We start from the raw sequence: 19,560 nt of genomic DNA on the forward strand, positions 1-19,560 counted from the left end.
GGTCATATATAGATGTATGTCTAATTTTATAAGAAATTGCAACTGTTACCAACATAAAGGTATAGAGAATTTTTAAAAATATATGAGTCTTAAAGCAATATCTGAAGTTTATGCCATGAGCATATACCTGAAAGAAATGATGATGGTCTAGAACTGGTTTTCCTTATTACTCAAGAAGAGATTAAGGTCTTCTCTGGGTCAAGGAGAAGTAGTTTGGGAAATGGGAGAGGAAATCAAAGCCCAGGGAAACAGGGTCTGTAGAAAACCTCCCAGGAAGGGCAGCCTTCATGTAGAAGGTGACAGGTGAGCAGCCGGGGAGGGGTGGGGGGAGTGCCAGCAGGTCTCTCCTACTCCGGGTAGGTGCAGAAAGCAGGCTAGAGCTTTCAGGTCCACCACAAGGGAAAGATTGTCCAGAGAATGCGAGTAACGCAAAGATTGGTTTTGGGACAAGGATGAATCTAAGTAGCCATGCCTCAAGGCCAAAGGCCGTTATGAAAACAGGATTCAGAAGTAAAGTCCAGAGCCAGGATGAGGGGGGAATAAGGTGAGGTTCAACCTGCGAAGACCAGTATGGACAACAGATCACATTGTACTCTGGAGTAGCCTGAGCTTAGGAAGCCGAAAGGGGGGAGGGAAAACTCGAACTGATTCTTTATCCAAAAGAGATGGCATTTTAATCCAGAAGGATGTATTTAACCTTGAATTGGCAAGATTGTTTTCTGCCAGCAAAGGGATGTGAGGGTTTGAGAACTAAGTTAAATGAAGTTATAGAGAAACGTTTTATATCTTTAACCCTGAGTTTTATGATGTGATGTGATACCAAGTGCAATTTAAAGCAAAGACTGTTTTTTGTGTTCACCAGCTTTTTATTCAGGGTGTAAGTATCATACTGAGCATGTGGTAGATGGTCAAGCACTAATTTTAAGTAGATAAAAAAAATGACCCAACTATGATGGAATGAGTTTCATGGTACCTTAAATCTTCCATTTCCGACTCTCTGTGCTTTTCCTTCCCATAAAGTAAAATCTAGGACTAATTAGCCATGTACTTGGAACATAGCAGCAGTGGGAATGGATATTTTATTTTCCCTTTGCTTACCAAGTGGTAAGTTATTTTCTTAAAACTGCCTTATAAACACGGGATTAATTTTCTACTAAATTCATCCCTGGATGCCATATCATACTAAAATGATTAATTTCTGTATGATTCAATATTCTTAACTCTTTATACATTCTGTGGCCTCTGCAGTGTTCTCCAAGAGTATGAAACACTTAAGATTTTTTTCATTACTTTTTCATAAGCTATGCTTTACATTCCCTTGTCTCCAGGTGAATCCCTAAGAGCCAGAAAGAGCTGTTTCTTAAAAACATAAGGACAGTGTTGGATATGAAGAAAATTTGTCCTAATTTGTAAAGGCTTTTAAAGGATGCACCCTGGGGAAAAGAACTGTGTAGTATTTAAGAGGCCTGGCTTTGGACTCAGACTTCATCTGATTTTCAGTCTTCACTGCTTACCAGCTGTGGGAACTTGGACAAATTACATAAGGCCTTCAAGCTTCAGCTAAGTCACGCCAGGAAAGTTTAAACCATTGGAGATGCAATAGTATGAGCCGAGATAGAACCTGGCACATGTGAAGCACAAGATTCACTTTAGCTAATTTATCATCGTTATCTTTACTTTTATTCACTGCCACTCCAGAGCTGGAACAAAGCCGTGATACTCCTTTCCTTGACGGCAGAGTCTGAGTACAGCTGTGCTGAAATTGTTAAAGCATTTCCTTGTGCCCGCTGGTAGGTTTTCAGGAATAAGTTGCAGACCCAGTCACCTCTGCAAACACATGTGAAAGAGATCAGAAGTGAAATCATTTCCAGGGAGCACTATTTCTTTGATGGCAACTGAAATGTTACCTTCGGGTTTGGAAAAGAAGTTTAGACTTCTCCTGGGGAATGAAAAAAATGCACAGACACAGAAAAACTTGGGCTAGACTTGTTTTTCTTTTTGTACTGGCTATTTGAAATTCATTTATGACTTTCTCTATGGTGGCATCAAGGGCTATAAAGAAGAAATGGGCTCCTGACTTTCCCTCATAATCTAATGAGGGCCTGTGGGTTTTCAGACTAATTGGAAAGGAGACCCAAGTTTAGAGTAGAATGCATTGGCTGACTGGTGAACCACCCAGTAAATCTTTAAAGCAAACAGAAGTTGATTTTGAACCCATTCGGAAAACATTCTTTATTTTATCCTCCTAAGACCTAAGTTATTTAAATATAATTCAATCAAAGCGAGGCAGCTGTTCCCAGAAATCAGAAAAAGCCTATTTGTTTCATGTTGGCTTAGTTGTTCTTCTGCTTAAAAAATGATCTCAAGGGTGTGGACACGGCATCCTAGGCCCACGTGGGGACTTTAACAGGGCAGCTGCAGCAGCTACAACTCCCAGATGGCACTTTGGAGTAAAGACAGAGGCTTTGAATTAACTAATGAAACAATGGGTTGGAAGCAGGGGAGGGTGTAACACTGACTTCTTTCCAGAGTAGAGCATGGAGGATATAACCTTAGTGGTATTATGCCATTAAATTACTCCTGGAACGACCCTTGGAAACTGCAACGATTTAGACAAGGGAGGTGACATTTAAGAAAATGACGAGGCCCTCCCTGGTGGCGCAAGGGGTTAGGACACAGCATTGCAAGCTGACTGCAGCTTCTTCACTGTGAGTACGATCCCTAGCCCTGGAGCTGACCCACACAGAGCAGCAGACCTCTCTGTCTCGCCTGCTACTTCCCTCAGCATTGTACTTCATTGATCTGTCTGTTCTGCTCCCCGCTCTATCTCTGGTGAAGCCTCTCACCGCCTCTGCGTCTCTGACCTGTACTCCATTTCTGTAGGCATAAATAAATAAATCTTAAAAAAAAAAAAAAAAGAAAGTGACATGAATATCCCACTTAGACGCCTTTCTCCCTCACAGTTACTGCTCAACTCCTGTTAGGTATGAGTCATGTGCACAAGAGAAACTGCTCCTGCAGTGGGTAGATAATGGCCAAAGGGAAAAATCCAACCTTTGGTGAGCTTGAAGGCTGTAAGTGACAGGGAATGTGTCCTAGGCTAAGAAGTGATAAGGGAGAGTTGAGTTACTACAGAGTAGAGGGAATGGAGGCTGTCACTGGGAAAAGAAAATGGGAAGAGTTATAGAAAGAACTGTTAGCATTAAGGGAGCAAGAGTTTTCTTATTCCTCTGGACAATCCTGGAATATGCCCCTCAGTTTAGGTGTTTGCATAGCTATTAAACATGGAGGCCCTAGTGTTTCCCACATGTTATTCCACCTGATTAGAAGTCTTCCATGCGTTTAAGGTGTTCCCAGAACAATGATTTAGTGCTGTGATTGTCAGGATTACTGGGTTCTCAATGCATACATTTACTCACCACATTTGATGTATTCATTCTTCAACGATATTTACTGAGCACATGTTATATGCCAGGTATTATTCTAGGTTCTGAGGTTATAGTGGTGAATGAAGCCTCAAGAAGCTTACATGCTAGAGGAGGAGACCATCAAAATACAAGGAAACAGACAGAGAACAGTTAGGAGCACATTTTATAAAGAAAAAGAGAGGTAGAATTAATTTTGATATCTAGGAAAAGGTTCTGTGGTGCCAAAAAGGAGGATAAAGTGATGCTGCCATTCTGGAAAGCAAACTAGCAGAATTTACTAGGAGCCTCGCTTCAAGATACATATGCCAGAAATACTCTTCCTCTGGTCCATTAACAAATATGTTCTATAATGTTTATAATGATAATGTTTGTGATAGAAGGCAATTGGAGGGGCTCATCAGTAGGGTATATGGTGGCTGTGAATTTTCATAGAACATTAAGAAGCATGGCCAGAATGAACAGGAACATAGATTACTCTAAAAATCTTAATACTGAGTAAAGATGGCAGGAAGTAGACTAAAGCTCAAGGAAAAATGCTTTTTATGTATATCAAATACATACTAGAGACATAAAACATAATTAGCAAGGAAACATTCAAGCTGATCTCAATCCCCTGCTGTGGGAAGAGTGAGAGTAAGGATTAGGGAAGAGGAGAGAAAGTGTTTGGTGGGATGAGCGCAGAGCCTTGAATGATCCAGTCATGACTGCATGCTATGGACTTCAGACTGTGACTGGCTCAGTTCTCTAAAAGGATGAGAAGGGGCGAGCCAGGCGAAGGGTGCTGGGAGCAAGGTTCAGGAGCAGCCTGAAAGGCTTGACCTGAACTCTGGCCAGCATGACTGTCCTGTAGGACCAGTGACCTGAAGATGGAGAGACAGGAAGGAGCTGGATTGGTGCAAAGGCTCCATAGGCCATGGCAGGAGGTTCAGATTTTATTGAAAGTGCAATGGAAGGTCACTAAGATCTCTTTGCTAAGGGCAACTGTAGTTCAGTTTGTTACCATATCAGGTCTGTGGTAAAAAGTAAGAACAAGAAAGAACAAGAGTGAAACGAGAGATAGCACTGAAGGGGAGCTTGCAGTGACCTAGGTGATGCTGGTGACCCGGGCCAAGGTGCACACATGTCAGGTCTTTACTTGACTTCCAGTCTCACCACCCCACTATGTCTATAGCCATCTGTTTATACCTGTTGGACAAACATGAATCTCCCTGATTCCATGGTCTTCTCCCAGCCGCCATCCCAGGTTCCCTACTGCTTGGTGCTCACACGTTTGCATCCTCGTTCCTGACAATTGTCGGCCCTGAAGGATCCACAATGGTCTGGTGTATGCCCGTGATCAGGATGCTTAGAGCTGGGCTGCTTGTCTGTACAGTGCAGATAATGGACCTAGTTCATAAGTAGTTAATACACAATGCTTTACATGTATACACGTTAAAAATACAGACATGTATATACATACATGTATGTACACGCAATATAAAGTGCTAAGTCCAGTACCTGGCACAAAATACATGTTTTGCTAAAATTTGTAATCATTATTATTATAATTATTTTCAGTGGGGGAGCTGGTTTCTTCCACACATGTATCTCATGATTACAGCTCTTAGAGCAGAATCCTTTCTGATAAGTATCAGCAGGGATTCAGTTGCCTGCTTCCCGACTCCACCTGCACTTGAATAACAAGTTGCCAAAACACGAGCTGATTTTTTTTCATAAATTCCAAATTACCTGCACAGCCCATTGCTTTCCAAGGGGTAAAATGTCCTCTTTGTAAACAAGGTTGAAAATTCTAAAACTCTTCTAAAGTCATAAGGAGAACTCTTTTGAATTTATTTTTAACATCTCCGAAGAGAGCTCAAGAGAAGCAGGCATGACACTGGTGTCACAGGTTCAGGGTGATACGTGTGCACCCGCTCACGTGGTCAGGGCTTCAGCCCTCCAAGCGCTCTAGCTCCCAGTACCATGTGTGACCACGTTACCTCTCTTTCTCCCCCTTCTGACGTTCTCCGTCCAAACTCATGCCTCCGTGGGATTTTCGGCAGTCTTATTAAAGCATTCACAGCAGGTTTGAAGGATCAGTAGAATTAACCTTAACCATTTCTGTTATTGGCATTTTAAAAGAAAGTTTTTAATCTGAATAGATTTCTAATTTGTTGATTTGAGAATGGGGAAATACACTTTCCAAATGTCTTTGATTCTGGTGCAAGACTTTAGGTGCTCTTGGGCATTTTTACCAAAACCTCCTCACCTCTTCCCTCCACCCAGCACTGAGTGCTCCCTGTGGAATTCATGTGTAGGTGGGGCCCACATTGTAGCAGCTCCCAGCCCATGTCCTTCTCTAGCCAGGACTGTAGTAACTTGCCTCCAGCGGGTGTGATCCAGCAGGGCCTCACCTTAATTGCATGTGTACCCCTCACTTTCTACCCAGCGTTCCCTCACTCAGGACACCTGTAGGAACTTACCTGCTGAGCGCTCAGGACACCTGTAGGAACTTACCTGCTGAGCGCTCGGTGCAGCCTGGGAGTGAATGTGCTTTCGCACCCAAAGCTGCATTCCTTGACCAGCATGGGGCCAGAGCCAGGATACCTGTTCGTTCCTTTACAGGGACAATTCTGGGCACATCCCACCTGCTTCCACAGAGGCCTAGTGGGGAGGGGTAGTAGAACCCCCCCTTGCTCACAGTCATGGTCCTACAGAGGATTTCCTTCCTCCTGTGTTTCTCTTTCCCTGGTGCCCACTCCTGTTTCTTTGCATCACTTTTCAGAATAGACACCTGTTTCCTGAGTGGGGCTCAGGCTAAACAGTGCCAAGTCCAGTATCCTTTCACCTGGCCATTTACTTTTGTGGTTCGGGAGAGGATTGACTTGTTTACAGATCATGATTTATCAAGTAGAAATTTGGCAGGGGTAGATGAACCTACGTGTTTAAATATTTGTTGCAGTTTGCCTAGTACCAGCTGCAGAATGAGGCTTTAAGGAGACACTGGGGAACGGTCCTCCCTGACTCTATAGCCGAGTGTGGGTGGCTCCATCCCTCTGCCAGTGGCAACTTCCAGAGAACACAGTTGCCCATCCTGGAAAGGCAAAGTAACCAGGCTCCTTCAAGTAAGGGCCTGGATGCTGCAGTCAAGCTGTCTGGATTCACTTGCCCATTCACAACTTCCTAGTTGAAAAAATGACCTCATCTCACCGAACCTCATTTTCTTCCTCTGTACAATGTGGAAAGCCTTGTGGAGTCATTACAAAGACTACATGAAAAAAATGCATGGGACGGTCATAGGCTATCTGACTTGTAGCGTGCAGGTGTGCAGCAGAGCTGGGTCTGCAGTACATTGCTGGTGCCATGTGCATGTGTGTGTGTGTTTTTTTAAGATTTTATTTGTTTATGTATACAGAAATGGGGTACAGGCCAGAGGTGCAGGGGCCATGCGAGGATTCACCAGAAACAGAGTGGGGAACAGAACAGGCAGATGGAGGAAGTACACTGCTGAAGGAAGCAGCGGGGGGACAGGAGAGGTCTGCCACGCCATGTGGGTCATCTCTGAGGCGGTGATCGAACTCGCACTAAAGCTGCCACAGCTCAGCTTAGCTTCGCAGTGCAGCGCTCCAACCTGCTGCACCACCAGGGAGGGCCCCACGTATGTGTTGATACTGTGAGGGTGTTAGCTTTAAAAGAGACGAGATGGAGAATAAGAGTGTGAAGGGGGTGCTGTACCTCTGCCCCATCTGGGCCCAGTTTTAATATTAGGATTATAAAAAGGAGAATTCAACTAAGAAAAATTTATCCCCAACTATTTTAACAGATGTCAAACTTTTGATACTTTCTTGTTAAAGCAATTTATATCATATTCTGTTTTCCTAGATCATTGCACTGTGTTTACACATTTAAGTGACTTTTGCATGATGACAAGTGCATTCTTAAATGCTGGGAATACTTTTAACTCAAAAATTTACATTCTCATACATTTTGTACCACATTTTAACTAGTTTTGTTTGAACAACATTTCCCTCTCCCTAAATATCCCAGTCAGTCAAAAGTTCCTTGTACTTTATTTTCACAATGTTTGCTTACTCTGGGGTGTCTCTGGGAGATTTTCTGTCAGCCATCTTGTTAAGAGGTGATTAAGGGAAACGGGAGCTCAGCAGAAGGATGAAAGTGATGGCTAATGAATAAATAGTGGGGAAAGGGAAATTTTGAAAGGATTCAAGCAGCAGAGTGGTAAAGACTGGAATATCTACCTGAAGACTACAGAAGTCGTCTTGGACAGAGCCTTTCCCTTCCCCCATTCTGCATACTTCCTGTCTCCCGGTGCTCAGACGTCTTCTCTCATATCAAGTCTCCTTTGAAAGGTTTCAGGTTGTGTCAGCAAAATTGGAGGACAGACAATTTTCCTTTATTTCTTCCTATGCGCATTTCTGTACTCCTGTCTAACCTACTGTTCTCCCCTTGGCAACTGTGAAGATATTTTTGGCAAAGGAGGGCATTCCCAGCACTCTGCCAGATGAACAGATTAGGAGTGGGCCTGAGGAAGGGGTGAGTAGGTGGGGCTGGCATGAGGGCCATCTGGCAGTTTCCTTATGGATTATAAGTCTTAAGATGGTCTCTTCCCAAAGTCTCTGATTGGCTTTTTAAAAACTCCCAGGATCTACTGAAATGAACCAGAGTCAGTGTAACCAGATGATTCTCCTTCAGATGAATAGTTTGTTGTATCCTTTGTGGGTCAAAAAGATTTATCAACTCAATAGTTTTCTCAAATAGTAATGTGTAAGTAAATGTTTTAATAAGGTCATTAATTCTATTACAGTTTGTTGTGTTTATAGCCTTTAATGGTGAAACGAAATTATCAGCTCTTAGTTACTCTCCTCTAACTTTCCGTGGATTTAATGAGGGGTTTTCAAGAAGCCCAGCTTTCCTTGTCCTTTACCCCCCATTCTGTTCTTCGTCCCCCTCCCCAGAACTCTGCTGAATTCAAGAAAATATACAGTGTAGTGGTTCAGAACTAACATTCTGGGGTAAGAAAGATGAAGATTAGAATCTCAGCTCAACCACTCAGTATAACCTTTGAAGTGTTCCTTCATCTGACTAAGGTCCAGATGCTCATCTGTAAAATGCGATCATGATGCTACCTCATTCATTTCCTGTGAAGATTTGAGAAGATCATTATTGCACCTGTAGTGCTTACCAAACGAAGGAGTGTGAGCTAAACCAGTGTTACTTGTCATATCTTTTATATGTTGCTATTATTAGACTATTAGACTAACTCACATCTTAGTGCCTTCAGACAACAAATGTTCCCCAAAGTCTCTGTGGGTCAGGAATCTGGGCACAGCTAAGTCATGTGCCATTGCCTCAAGGCCTCTGACATGGGTACAGTGAAGGTATTGACAGCCTTGCAGTCTCATTTGAAAGCTTGACTGAGGTTGTTTCCAGGCTTGCTCACAGGGCTGTTGGTTAGATTTCATTCCCTGAGGACTCTTGGACTAAGCGTCTCAGCTCATCCCTGATTGTTGGCCAGAGTTGATCTTTGGTTCTTTGACAGTCTTCTTCATGATAGACAGGACATGGCAGCTGGCTTCCATGAAAGTGAGCAAGCAAGTAGTCAAGAGAGATCAGCAAGACAGAGGACAGTCTTTGTGTAACCCAGTTTCTGAAATGACACCGTGTCATTTTTGTTAGATTCTCTCCAAATAGAAGCAAGACAGAGTCTAGGTCACCTTCAAGGATAAGGGGTCAGACTAGAGTGTGGACACCACAAGGTGGTGATCATTGGGAGCCATTTGAAAGTCACCTGCCACAGCTTTAGTCAGTATTGCTAAAGTAACTTGCCACTTCTCAGGAACATGTTTTTATCAAGCCTCTTTTTGAAGCCTGTCCTTGAGCCCCTTTATAAGGGGCTCCTATGACTTGCTTTGCAGTCAAAGTCTATTTTGCTCTTGTAGATTTTCCCCCTGCTGCTCTCACTTCTCATATCCAAACATGCCAGATTCAAAAATCTTGCAAGTGGCTCCCATGGGATTCACATCATGTTCCAGGAGATTTATGTCACTGAAAGAGGTAATGGTGTCTGTTTTGATGACTAATTTTTTTAGGGGGAAAAATCAATAGATACAATTATTTTCATCTATTTCCCTTTCAAAGCAGTACAGGCGAGCCTTGGCATAGGTAGCAGATGATCCTGTGGGAGGTGGAAGACCCTGTCATGCATGTTCATGCCTCTGTGTTTACACCGTGGCCGTGCTGTTGTTTGGTGGGTTCCTACTGTGCCTTCAGTGTCGTAGTTAGATGTTACCTTTATTTTGGTGACATGCCTCCGAGGCCCTCAGGGCTTCCCTTCCTCCCCATTTCTCCACAGCATTTTGGATACGCCCCTCTTAAAGCACCTACATTTTGTGGTAGGTAGTGTGTGTCAAATACGGAATCCCACGTGGCAACAGGAATGGAATAGGGTGATCTTGCTTCCTTACATGGATGGTCTCTTCAGTTCAGCTCTGCTCATGGCCTCACTCTGGGGACACTATTTATTTATTTATTTATTTAGGTTCCTGTGCCTTGAGATCCTTGCTTGTCCTGGAGGCGGGCTCTTCTCTCAAAGGCAACTTACCTTCACGCAGGATTGCCACACCCCTCCTGTTGGGTGAGATGCTCAGGTTTATCAGTGGCACAGGGGGTAACTGGAATTTAGTCCCTGCCATTCTCCCTGCATAACCCTTGCTTTCACTGCTGCTCCCTACAGCTATAAACACTGAAAGGAGAATAACTCTTTAAGCACCTCTTGTAATCAGTCCTTTGAGTTCTGACAGACAGCTGCTTCAAAGACATGAGGAAAACATGGAATTCTTCCATGCTTCAAAACTGTTTGAAAACCAGTAATGAGTGGAAAATGCTTCCCTAAGGAGCATTTACTAGTGATTCTCACTGTCCTTGTCAATCATTCAAAAACTGTCTGTTTCTCCCTGCAACAAGACATTTGCTTGTGTCGGGTCATATTTTTGCCTTCAGATGTGTCTCCATACCTTGGGTTCATGCTAGTCGATATATGTGTCTCGCAGTTATAGATTATGTATATTTTTCTCTATACACCTCTTGCATATTGAAGTCTTTCTCTAATTCTATGAAAATATACAGCTCATAATGGAAATGGACCCCTGTTGTTTTTTTTTTTCCCACCTGCCACCCTGCTTCCTCTGAGAATACTGCCTCATTCATGCTGCGTGATCTGTTTAGGTGATCCATTTGGATGCCTTAACCCAACTCCTGTTTATAGGGATAGACCTACGATCCAGTCCACAACCCATGACCCATGAGCTTGCAGAAGTGAACCAGAGACCTGCGTCACTGCCTGCATTGATAGTTACAAACAAACCTGCTGCTAGGAAACTTTCTCCATGGCAAGTAGAGAAAACTGGGCTTCAGAAAGAAGCCAGCTGGGAAGCGGGACTGAAGGCTGGAAAGAAAGACAGAGACCTCACGTGGTATCCGAACCCTTGAATCCAACGTTCTGCAACATTCTGCTGCCAGGCCACCCTGGTATGCTGTCCTGCATGCTGAATAAGTTACGTTCTATCCCTAAAACTGCTTGCTTATTCATGCAGTAACCGAAGATCATGACTAATAGAGAGGTCAAGGGATAACAAATCAATTTCAACTCACATGTAAATCACGAGTTGCCAGGTAAAATACAGGATGCCCGGTTACATTTGAGTTTCAGATAAAAAATGAGTAATTTTCTAGAATAATTTTAGCCTAACTATTCATTGTAACAGTACATGGGACTTAGTTACATTAAAACATTATTCATTACTTATTTGAAAATCAAAAATAACTGGGCTCCTGTACTTTTATTTATAAAACAAATAACAGTAGTGGTTGATTGTGACACTGTGCTGAGGATTCTGAGGCTACGTTTAGCCTCATTGGGAAAGAGTGTGGTTATTGATTAATGATGTCTGTTCTGTATGTGAAAGTGGAGAGGGCAGCCTGCCTATCTCCATATGCCAGTCCTGGTTTATTCCAGGTGTTTAGAAATGTTTTTCTTCTGTAGCTCTAAGCAGTGCAATGTGTTTTAATAATAATGTAAATAATGATAGCCACCATTTATTTCATCCCCTTCCACTAAGTGGAAACTATGTCATCTAATTTAATCCATATGACAATATTTTATTGATTATATTTCATAGTGGAGACTCAGGCAGTTACATTCTCACAGACAGTAAAATGGCAGAGCTGGAATTCAAATTCATGTCTATTTGACACCAAAAGCTCATGCTTTTCCCAATTCATCACTCTGCAGGAGACAAATATTGTCCTAACAGCATATATGCAGAAGTCGTCTTAAAATGCTATTCTACAAATTGCTATATAAACACTTATAAATCCAGTTCTTGGCCCAAAATGGTAAACTGTCCTTTCACGACAAAGAGCAGCAATTCAGCAACAAATTGGAGACTTGTATGAGGCAGTATTTTGGCAAACAGATTTCAACAGTTGACACCAGAAGAGTGCCAATTGTGAAAACTGGTTTTAGTCTATAAATGGCTATGTAAAACCAGCATTGTGACAAGGTGGGAGAATCTGTTTCATGTACAGCAAGGGGACTAGATGAGCCCCGTTTGATTTTTAGAGTTAGCCATTTGCAGAGCTAAAACCTTATGGTTTTCAATTATCTGTATGAGCTGATAATGTCTGTGAGCATTTGCAGTTTAATGGATGGAGGATGATGATGTGTATGTGTTTGTATTGCTATTTTCTTTTTTTAAAAAAACTTCACTTATTTTATGTACAATATTTTTTAAATTGGGATATGGTAGATGTTATATTTGCAGCAATGCAGGGGATGGGATAGGTCAGCATCTAACCCCTGCTTTACTCCATGGAATAAGACGAGAGAGAGACAGAGCTGAAAGGAAAGTGTGTACCTTGACCATAAGCATGCTAGTGTAGGCCCAGTAGACGGAGGGGTGCATGGGACAGAAGATCACGTTTCTGCTTTGGATGCTCCCATGCACCTCTCTGGGGCCGTTTAGATTGAGGCTTGGGGATCACGGAAAGGCAGAATCTTTGGCCCGAAATGTTGCATTCTTAGGAAAATTCTGATCAACGCTTGCATGAGCATGACTTCCTGAGGCTACTGCATGTGCAGAGAATGTTGACAATGGAGTCAAGCATCAAGGGAGGAGGGAGGATGCAGACATGCAGGGCAGGCTCACGTGTCCGTGGCAATCCTTAGAAATACTTGGAGGACTTCTCCAGAGCAGGGCCTGACCATATTGGTAGGGTCTCTTTTGTACCTACTGATTAGGAAGACCTGAGGTTCCCAATGAAAGTATGAAGGCTGGAGAGAAAGCTGCTATTTACCCTTAAATAGAAAGCATTTTGGCAATAGAAGAGGCTCATATGAACTCCACAGAGACAGGGAATCTAAATGCTGGGCAAAGGTAATTTCTACCCAGTCAAGGAAAAGAAAGATCTAAGAAGGAAAATAGTATTTTCTTTTTCCTTACCAGGTCAAGACAGAATAACTATCCTTATCTTTTTCATGTCTGTTTCAATATCCAATGTCTGGCCTAGATGGGAGCCTCTTATCTCAGTGTCAGCTGGGGCTTCGTTACCAGGTATTAGGGACCTCTGCCTTGTGCTCCCTTCCTCTTGTGCCACTTTGGAGGTTCCTCAGAACATTAAAAATGCATGTGATCAAGTGATTTCACCCCTAGGAACCTACCCAAAGATCACAGAAATACTAATTTGAAAGGAAACCTGCACTCTATGTTTATTGCAGCACTGTTTGCAATAGCTAAGATCTGGAAACAACACAGATGCCCCCCAACAGAAAAATGCATCAAGCCAATGTGGTAATATACACACCATGGAGTGCTACTTGGCATTCAAAAAAAGACAAATTCATGCCACTATCATTATCTATGTTGTTGCTACAATATGGATAGAGCTGGAGGGGATAATGCTAAACAAAATAAGGTGGTAAAAGATAAAAATATCAGATGGTCTCACTGAAATGTAGAATACAGAGGAACTGAACAGTAGGTCAAGGAAAGTCAAAACTTGCAAGCTGACCTTACATCTGAGGCAGCAGCAGGAGAGGGGAGTGGAGACGTCAAAAGACAAGAGGGAAGAGCGCAAGGGGGCTACGGTGATGGTCACGGGTGCTGTGGTGGTGGGAGGGCTACGGGGAGAAACTCAAGGGGTGAAGTCAATTCCTATACAAAAAATAAACAATAAGGCAAGAAAATAAATGAATTTAGGGAAACTAAAAACGATCACCATCACCTTTAGGATGTTCTATTTTAAGACCTGCGTGTACTCTGAGATCACAAGGTGCTATTAGCATTTCTCCAGCATAGCAGGTTGTCCCTGGGGGACTGGCATTGTATTACTCTGAATCTTATGAATGAGATGAATATTTCATTGTGCTTGTTACACAACAGCCCCTAATCTATATTATTAAGCTCCAATTTGCACAAATGTTCTACTTCCCCAGATGTCACTTGGCCATGGCACCTGCTGGTCCTGTGTTCTTTCAGGCAAAGTAGGCATTTCTGTGAAAGAAAAAGGAGAAACCTAAGGACGTCAGTAGCTCGCTGCTTTCAGAGCCAAATTGGGTTTTTGCAAGCTTAAGAGGAGCATTGGCATTTACAGCAGCAGAGAAAAATTAAGGAGCGGGACATTTCTCATGATTTAGAGCTACTTCATGCATCACGAGCAACAAGCAGTTTCCTCAGGACACCTTCTGAAAGTGTCTTTTGAATTATCTTTCCTTTCTCAAAATGATCCACTGGCTTTCCACAGCTTAAAGAATCAAATGCAGGCCCTCCCTGGTGGCGCAGCAGGTTCAAGCACGCACTGAGAAAGAAGCTAAAACCACTTCCACATGAGTTCGATTCCCGCCTGCCCTGGAGGTGACCACATGGCACAGCAGACCTCTCCTGACCCGCCCGCTGCTCCCCTCAGCAGTGTACTTCATCGATCTGCCTGTTCTGCTCCCCACTTTGTCTCTGGTGAAGCCTCTTGCCGCCCCTGAGCCTCTGGCCTGTACCCCAATTCTGTATGCACAAATAAATCTTAAAAAAAAAAAAGAATCAAATGCAAACTCTCGGTCTGACATTTGGGGTCCTCTGGGTCCCCCCTGCAGGCTGTTTTCCTTAATTGCCTTTCATTTCCTTTATAGTAAGTCAGTCAGTCTGGTCAGTGATCCCTGAACATTCCTGTGTCTGACTTTTTGGACTCTCTCTCTCACGTGGATGGGTCATTTTCCCTATAGTCAAGGCCATTTCAATGCCACCTTCTCCACTGGGAGTTTGCAGTGGAGAATTCACTGCTCCTTTCTCAGAATGTCTATAGCACCATCTCTCTTAGACCTGAACCTGTTATGTAATTATGTCTTCTCTTGTCTGCCTTTTCTGTCCCAGTAAGCTGTACTTTCCTCATGGGTGAGATCCACAACGGAGTCTTGATGTGGTGCCCCCTGCTCCCCATGTCCTGATGCCTAATGGCACAGTAAGAGATACATCATACATTATACTGAATGTTTAGAGAACAGAAGAAAAAATGAACAATCCCTGCAGGTTTGGGGGTAGTTGTGGTCAAGTCCCTTTGGTCACTACAACAGTCAGATCTGGGCAACTTGCTAGTGTAGTGCGAGCTCTCCACCACCATCTTGTGTGCTTCTTTGGGATGCTAAGTGTGTGAGTCCTGACCTGTGTCCTTTGTTTAGAGGAGAAGTTTGAGGAGGTGCAGTACACCAGGGCTGTTTGAAAGATGTGGCCTCAGAACAGTGGGGAAGGAGAAGAGACTGAACACCTGTAGATCAACACCTGTAGATCTGTCCCTGGCTTTGCAGCTCCAGCCAGACCCTTCTGCCTCTTATCTCCCTCCCTTTCTACTGTCAGTCCTGCTGTCACCAACCAGCCAGACCACCAGCTCCCCTCAGTTCCAGAACAACTCCAGCTCGGGGCAACGGTGACCAAAGGCAGTGCTGGGATGGGGAACCCTCCTTCATGGGTTCCAGCTCCTCTTTGTTTCTGGACTGACCTGGATCCTCTCTCATGTCATCAGTAGAACCCCAGTCCTGTCCTCTCAATGACTTTACAGAAGGGTACATCCCATTCATGTCCTCTGCCTCCCTCATGCTCCTGTCTTCCTGGACTTTTGGGGATCTCCACCCACCTAAACGGTTCATGATTCTTTCTGTTCTGTCCCAGTCCCAAAAACTTAGTTTGGACCTCATTCGTTATCTTCTTCCCGGACCACTGAAATGCTTTCGACACAGCTCTTCCTTCTATCCACCTTGTTCCTTCAGATCCACATTCCATGTAGTGAAGCCAGACTTGTCCTTGTCACCCCTGGCCCATTCCATTTGGTATTTCTCCAGCAACCAGGAGCCTTGCTGTGGCACGGGAGGCCCTGCAGGAGCCTCCCTCCTTCTCTTCTAGGACCAGTGCTTGTTAGATCTTGCTTGAACTTTAGATTCCAGTCCTCCTGATGCCTACCTCCATCCCACCGTGCTGTTTACCTGCTGCTTTGGTTCAGCATCTTTATCTCTTTAAATTTCTCATTTGGCCAACTAGCACCTTTTTCTTTGATTCCACTGAAATGCTTCTTAATTACAACCTCCCTTCCCGCCCCCCCCCCAGGTCAGTTTAGGGTAGATGCCTTCTTTTGTGCTCCTTAGTATATTACAATATATGGCTTGGGCAACACTTAAACCCTTAACTAGAGCAGGGTGTCCTGGGCATCTTGTTGCCTGTGGCACTGCTTAACGCCTCACCTATAGCCCTCAACATCTCACAGTAAACATGTGTGCTTCACGGTCATGCAGTGCTCACAGTAACTATATGAGGAAGACAGAAATTCCTACTCTGACTTTTTTTGCCATACCCCAATCACAAAAGGACCTTATAAAATGTTCTAAGATCAAAGAGTGTGCAGGATGTCAGTGGGTGGTAAATACCACAGATAAAGGCATTCAGGATGTTAGAGATCAGCAGTAGAGTCATGAAAGGCACTATTCATGGGCAAAGAAGGAAAAGAAACCAGTGAAGTGGGTGGGCTGGAGATATTGCAGAACCAAGACCCTTAAGACCAAACCAGATTGTTTCATAACTTCAGTGAACTACTCCACAAGTGTGTGCTTTCATTAGAGGGGAAATCAAATGAAGGGATGGGACCTTTCTAATACAAACATACTACTATTATTTGTACATGGATGTGAAGGAAAGGACCCACAGAACACCATAGAGGCACCCTTGTTTTGAATGATGGAAAGGAGAAAGAGTTAAGTCTACACTGAATTCAGAGCTAAGAGTTTGGTCAACTCTAGACTTTCTTTACAGTGCAACCCTGCTGAACCCCCCCCCCCACTCCCACCCAATCCATCTAGATCTTATGAGAGATGGAGGTCTCACTTCCACTGTTGCAGAAAATAGAGTACCCCCTTTTAAAGAAAGTTGGGAAGCCCATCGTTTGTCTTTATCATGGCCCCTTTCTCCCATGGGAGAAACATGCCAGTTGACATGTTTGCCATCAGTTGGGTACTAGAGACTAAGTTAAACTAGTACTTAATGGATTCTAAACTGCTGCACCGTGGATAGAACATGGTGCTCCTTCTTGATTTAAACAGTAAATTGGATCGCCATTTGCCAGCATGGTGATTTGTGCTTTGGCAGCCTTTGCGGATCCATAAGTAAACTAGTAGATTTCCCTGACACAGTAATCGGCCTTACTGTCTAGAGTCATCACACATTTTTCTTATACATTGAATTAATATAGAGAAGCAGGGTGGTTGATGGTTTCATTTGTTGTACCATTAATGAAACATAAAACAGATGTGTGAAACACTGTCTTAGTAATAGAAAATGCATTACAAATTATTTATCCCCAGAAATCATAGTCTGAATGTAAGGTGGGAACAAAGTATAGTTTTTCTCCTGACAGTACTAGGTCAAACTATATTAAAAAACCTATTAAGCATAAAGTCTCCTGCTGCAGTTAAATATAAAACACAATTTGTTCTCTCAGGTCTGCACAGCATTAAAATCTTATAAAATCAACAGTACTTTGGTCCCACTTGTATGTGACTTTCACTTTCTTTTTTTCTGGTCACTTCCCAGGTAATTCTCAGGAAGGCAAGACAATAAGCGAAATACATGTACTCTCTTATGTTCTTCCTGAAGACCATTCTGGTGATGAAGTGCTGTAGAAGGAGATAAAATCAGCCAGAGAAACTTGACAGCGGACTCAGGTACTAAAGGGATGTGTCTATCACCTTATTTTTCACCTTTTAATATACAAAGGAAAATATGGCGTGCTAAACTCAAGGGGGGTGGTGGTTATAAAATCACCTTGTAAGGAGGGACTTGGCAGTACCATAGGGGAGAAGTTGTCAATTGCAAATTATTTTCTTGACTTGGGTTTGCAATGCTTTTCTTGACTTGGATTGTTAGGAAAACTTGTCAGGTTAAGTTATGTTCTGGACAGCAAGGCTCATCACCAGCACCTTCCTAAGGCAGGAGGGTACAGGAGAGGGGAGAGAGAGCTGACATGACTCAAGATGCTCTGCAGACCATGCCATTCCAGGCTGCCTGCCTTCTGCCATCGTCAGTGGCCACTCTAGGCGTGAATGAACACTCTGGGTGAAAGGGGAACATGGGCCTTTCCCAGGCAGTGCTCCCAGCTCAGCTGTGCTCTTTTCTGAACTATTCACAGAGCTTGCCCTGAAATAGTGACTCTCTGCAATCTGGCCTCATGCACGGTAATTCCTAGTTATCTTGACCTAATGCATGGACTCTAGTCTCCATCTCCAAGTCCAGTGCTGGCCACCTCTCAATCCATTTTGTAACTCTGCTTATTTAGTGTGCAGTTGACCACTCTCTGTCGTTGTACAATCCTAGTGCTTTCCACATCGCACTAGCTATTTACAAGAACTGGGGAGTAGTATAGAGGTGCATGGGGGTGAGAGGATTCACCAGAGACAGAGTGGGGTTAGCAGGACAGGTAGATCCACTGAACTACACTGCTGAGGAAAGCAGTGCATGAGACAGAAGAGGTCTGCCATGCCATGTGGATCACCCCTGGTTAGGAATCTGACCCAGCCTGCTGCAGTGGCTGGTGAAAGCTTGATAGTGCTGAGACTTAATCCCTGACCCCTCCATTTATTTTGAAGAGGTCATTCCCCAAGTAGACTGATCACTGGAAACAGGAACTTCAAAGTCTGAGTTCAGCAGTACCTGTCACTATACTTAGCATATAACCAACATAAATGAGCACTGAATGATGGATGAATGAATGGCATCATTTTCTAGGGGGCTCTTTTCCCTATAAAGCATTCCCTTATAACATGGGTTGTAAGGGAGGTGACCTACCTGCTTCCTCCTGCATGCTCCTGAAGGGCTGCTAAACTGGCCATGCTGGTAGTGTGCTGTACCTGGTGGCCCGTAGAGTCTGCCAATAGGTGCCTCTGCACTGGCTGCCCTGTGTTGTCTGCTGCCATGTCAGTTTTGTCTGAAACCAATGGGCAAGATGCTCCAGTAGCACGTCACTGTGGTCCGACCTCAGTTCCCTGATGTTCACTGTGGTCTGACCTCAGTCCCCTGATGTCCACTTGTTTAGTATACAGTTAATGGGGGACCACCAACTGGGAACTGAAGGTGGCAAGCAGCTGCCATGATGAGTTAAAAGGGCAGCAGGTGGACAACTGCTCTTCTTCCCTCTGACCTCATGGTGGCTCTGGTTCCTATGCTCTGGTCTCTTCAGCAGGCATCCTGGCCTCTTCCTCTTTCAGCCTGTAAAATCCTAGAGATCCAATCTTGCCTCTGTGGCCCCAGGTTGGAGCCAGCTCCTGCTTCTGCGCAGCAGACAGATGACCCATCTTGCCTGCCCTCAGGCTCAGTGGACAGCCTTACTCCTCTTCCCCTCAACTCAGCTGAGTCTCTCTTGCCCTCCGTGCTCAGCTGAGCAAGTCACCTGCCACCTCACCACACACAGCCCCTGCTTGCTTAGTGGCCATCTTGCCATGTGTGGTTTTGCATGGTGGATGCTATCTGGGGTGGAAAGGGGACAGCTGGCCATCTGCTGCCCCATACATTTCCTCTTCTTTTTCTTTTTCTCTGTCATTTCTTTTCCT

The sequence above is a fragment of the Condylura cristata genome, unplaced genomic scaffold (genome assembly GCF_000260355.1).
Source record: "Condylura cristata isolate star-nosed mole 26May11 unplaced genomic scaffold, ConCri1.0 scaffold00025, whole genome shotgun sequence".
In the NCBI taxonomy this organism is placed as follows: domain Eukaryota; kingdom Metazoa; phylum Chordata; class Mammalia; order Eulipotyphla; family Talpidae; genus Condylura; species Condylura cristata.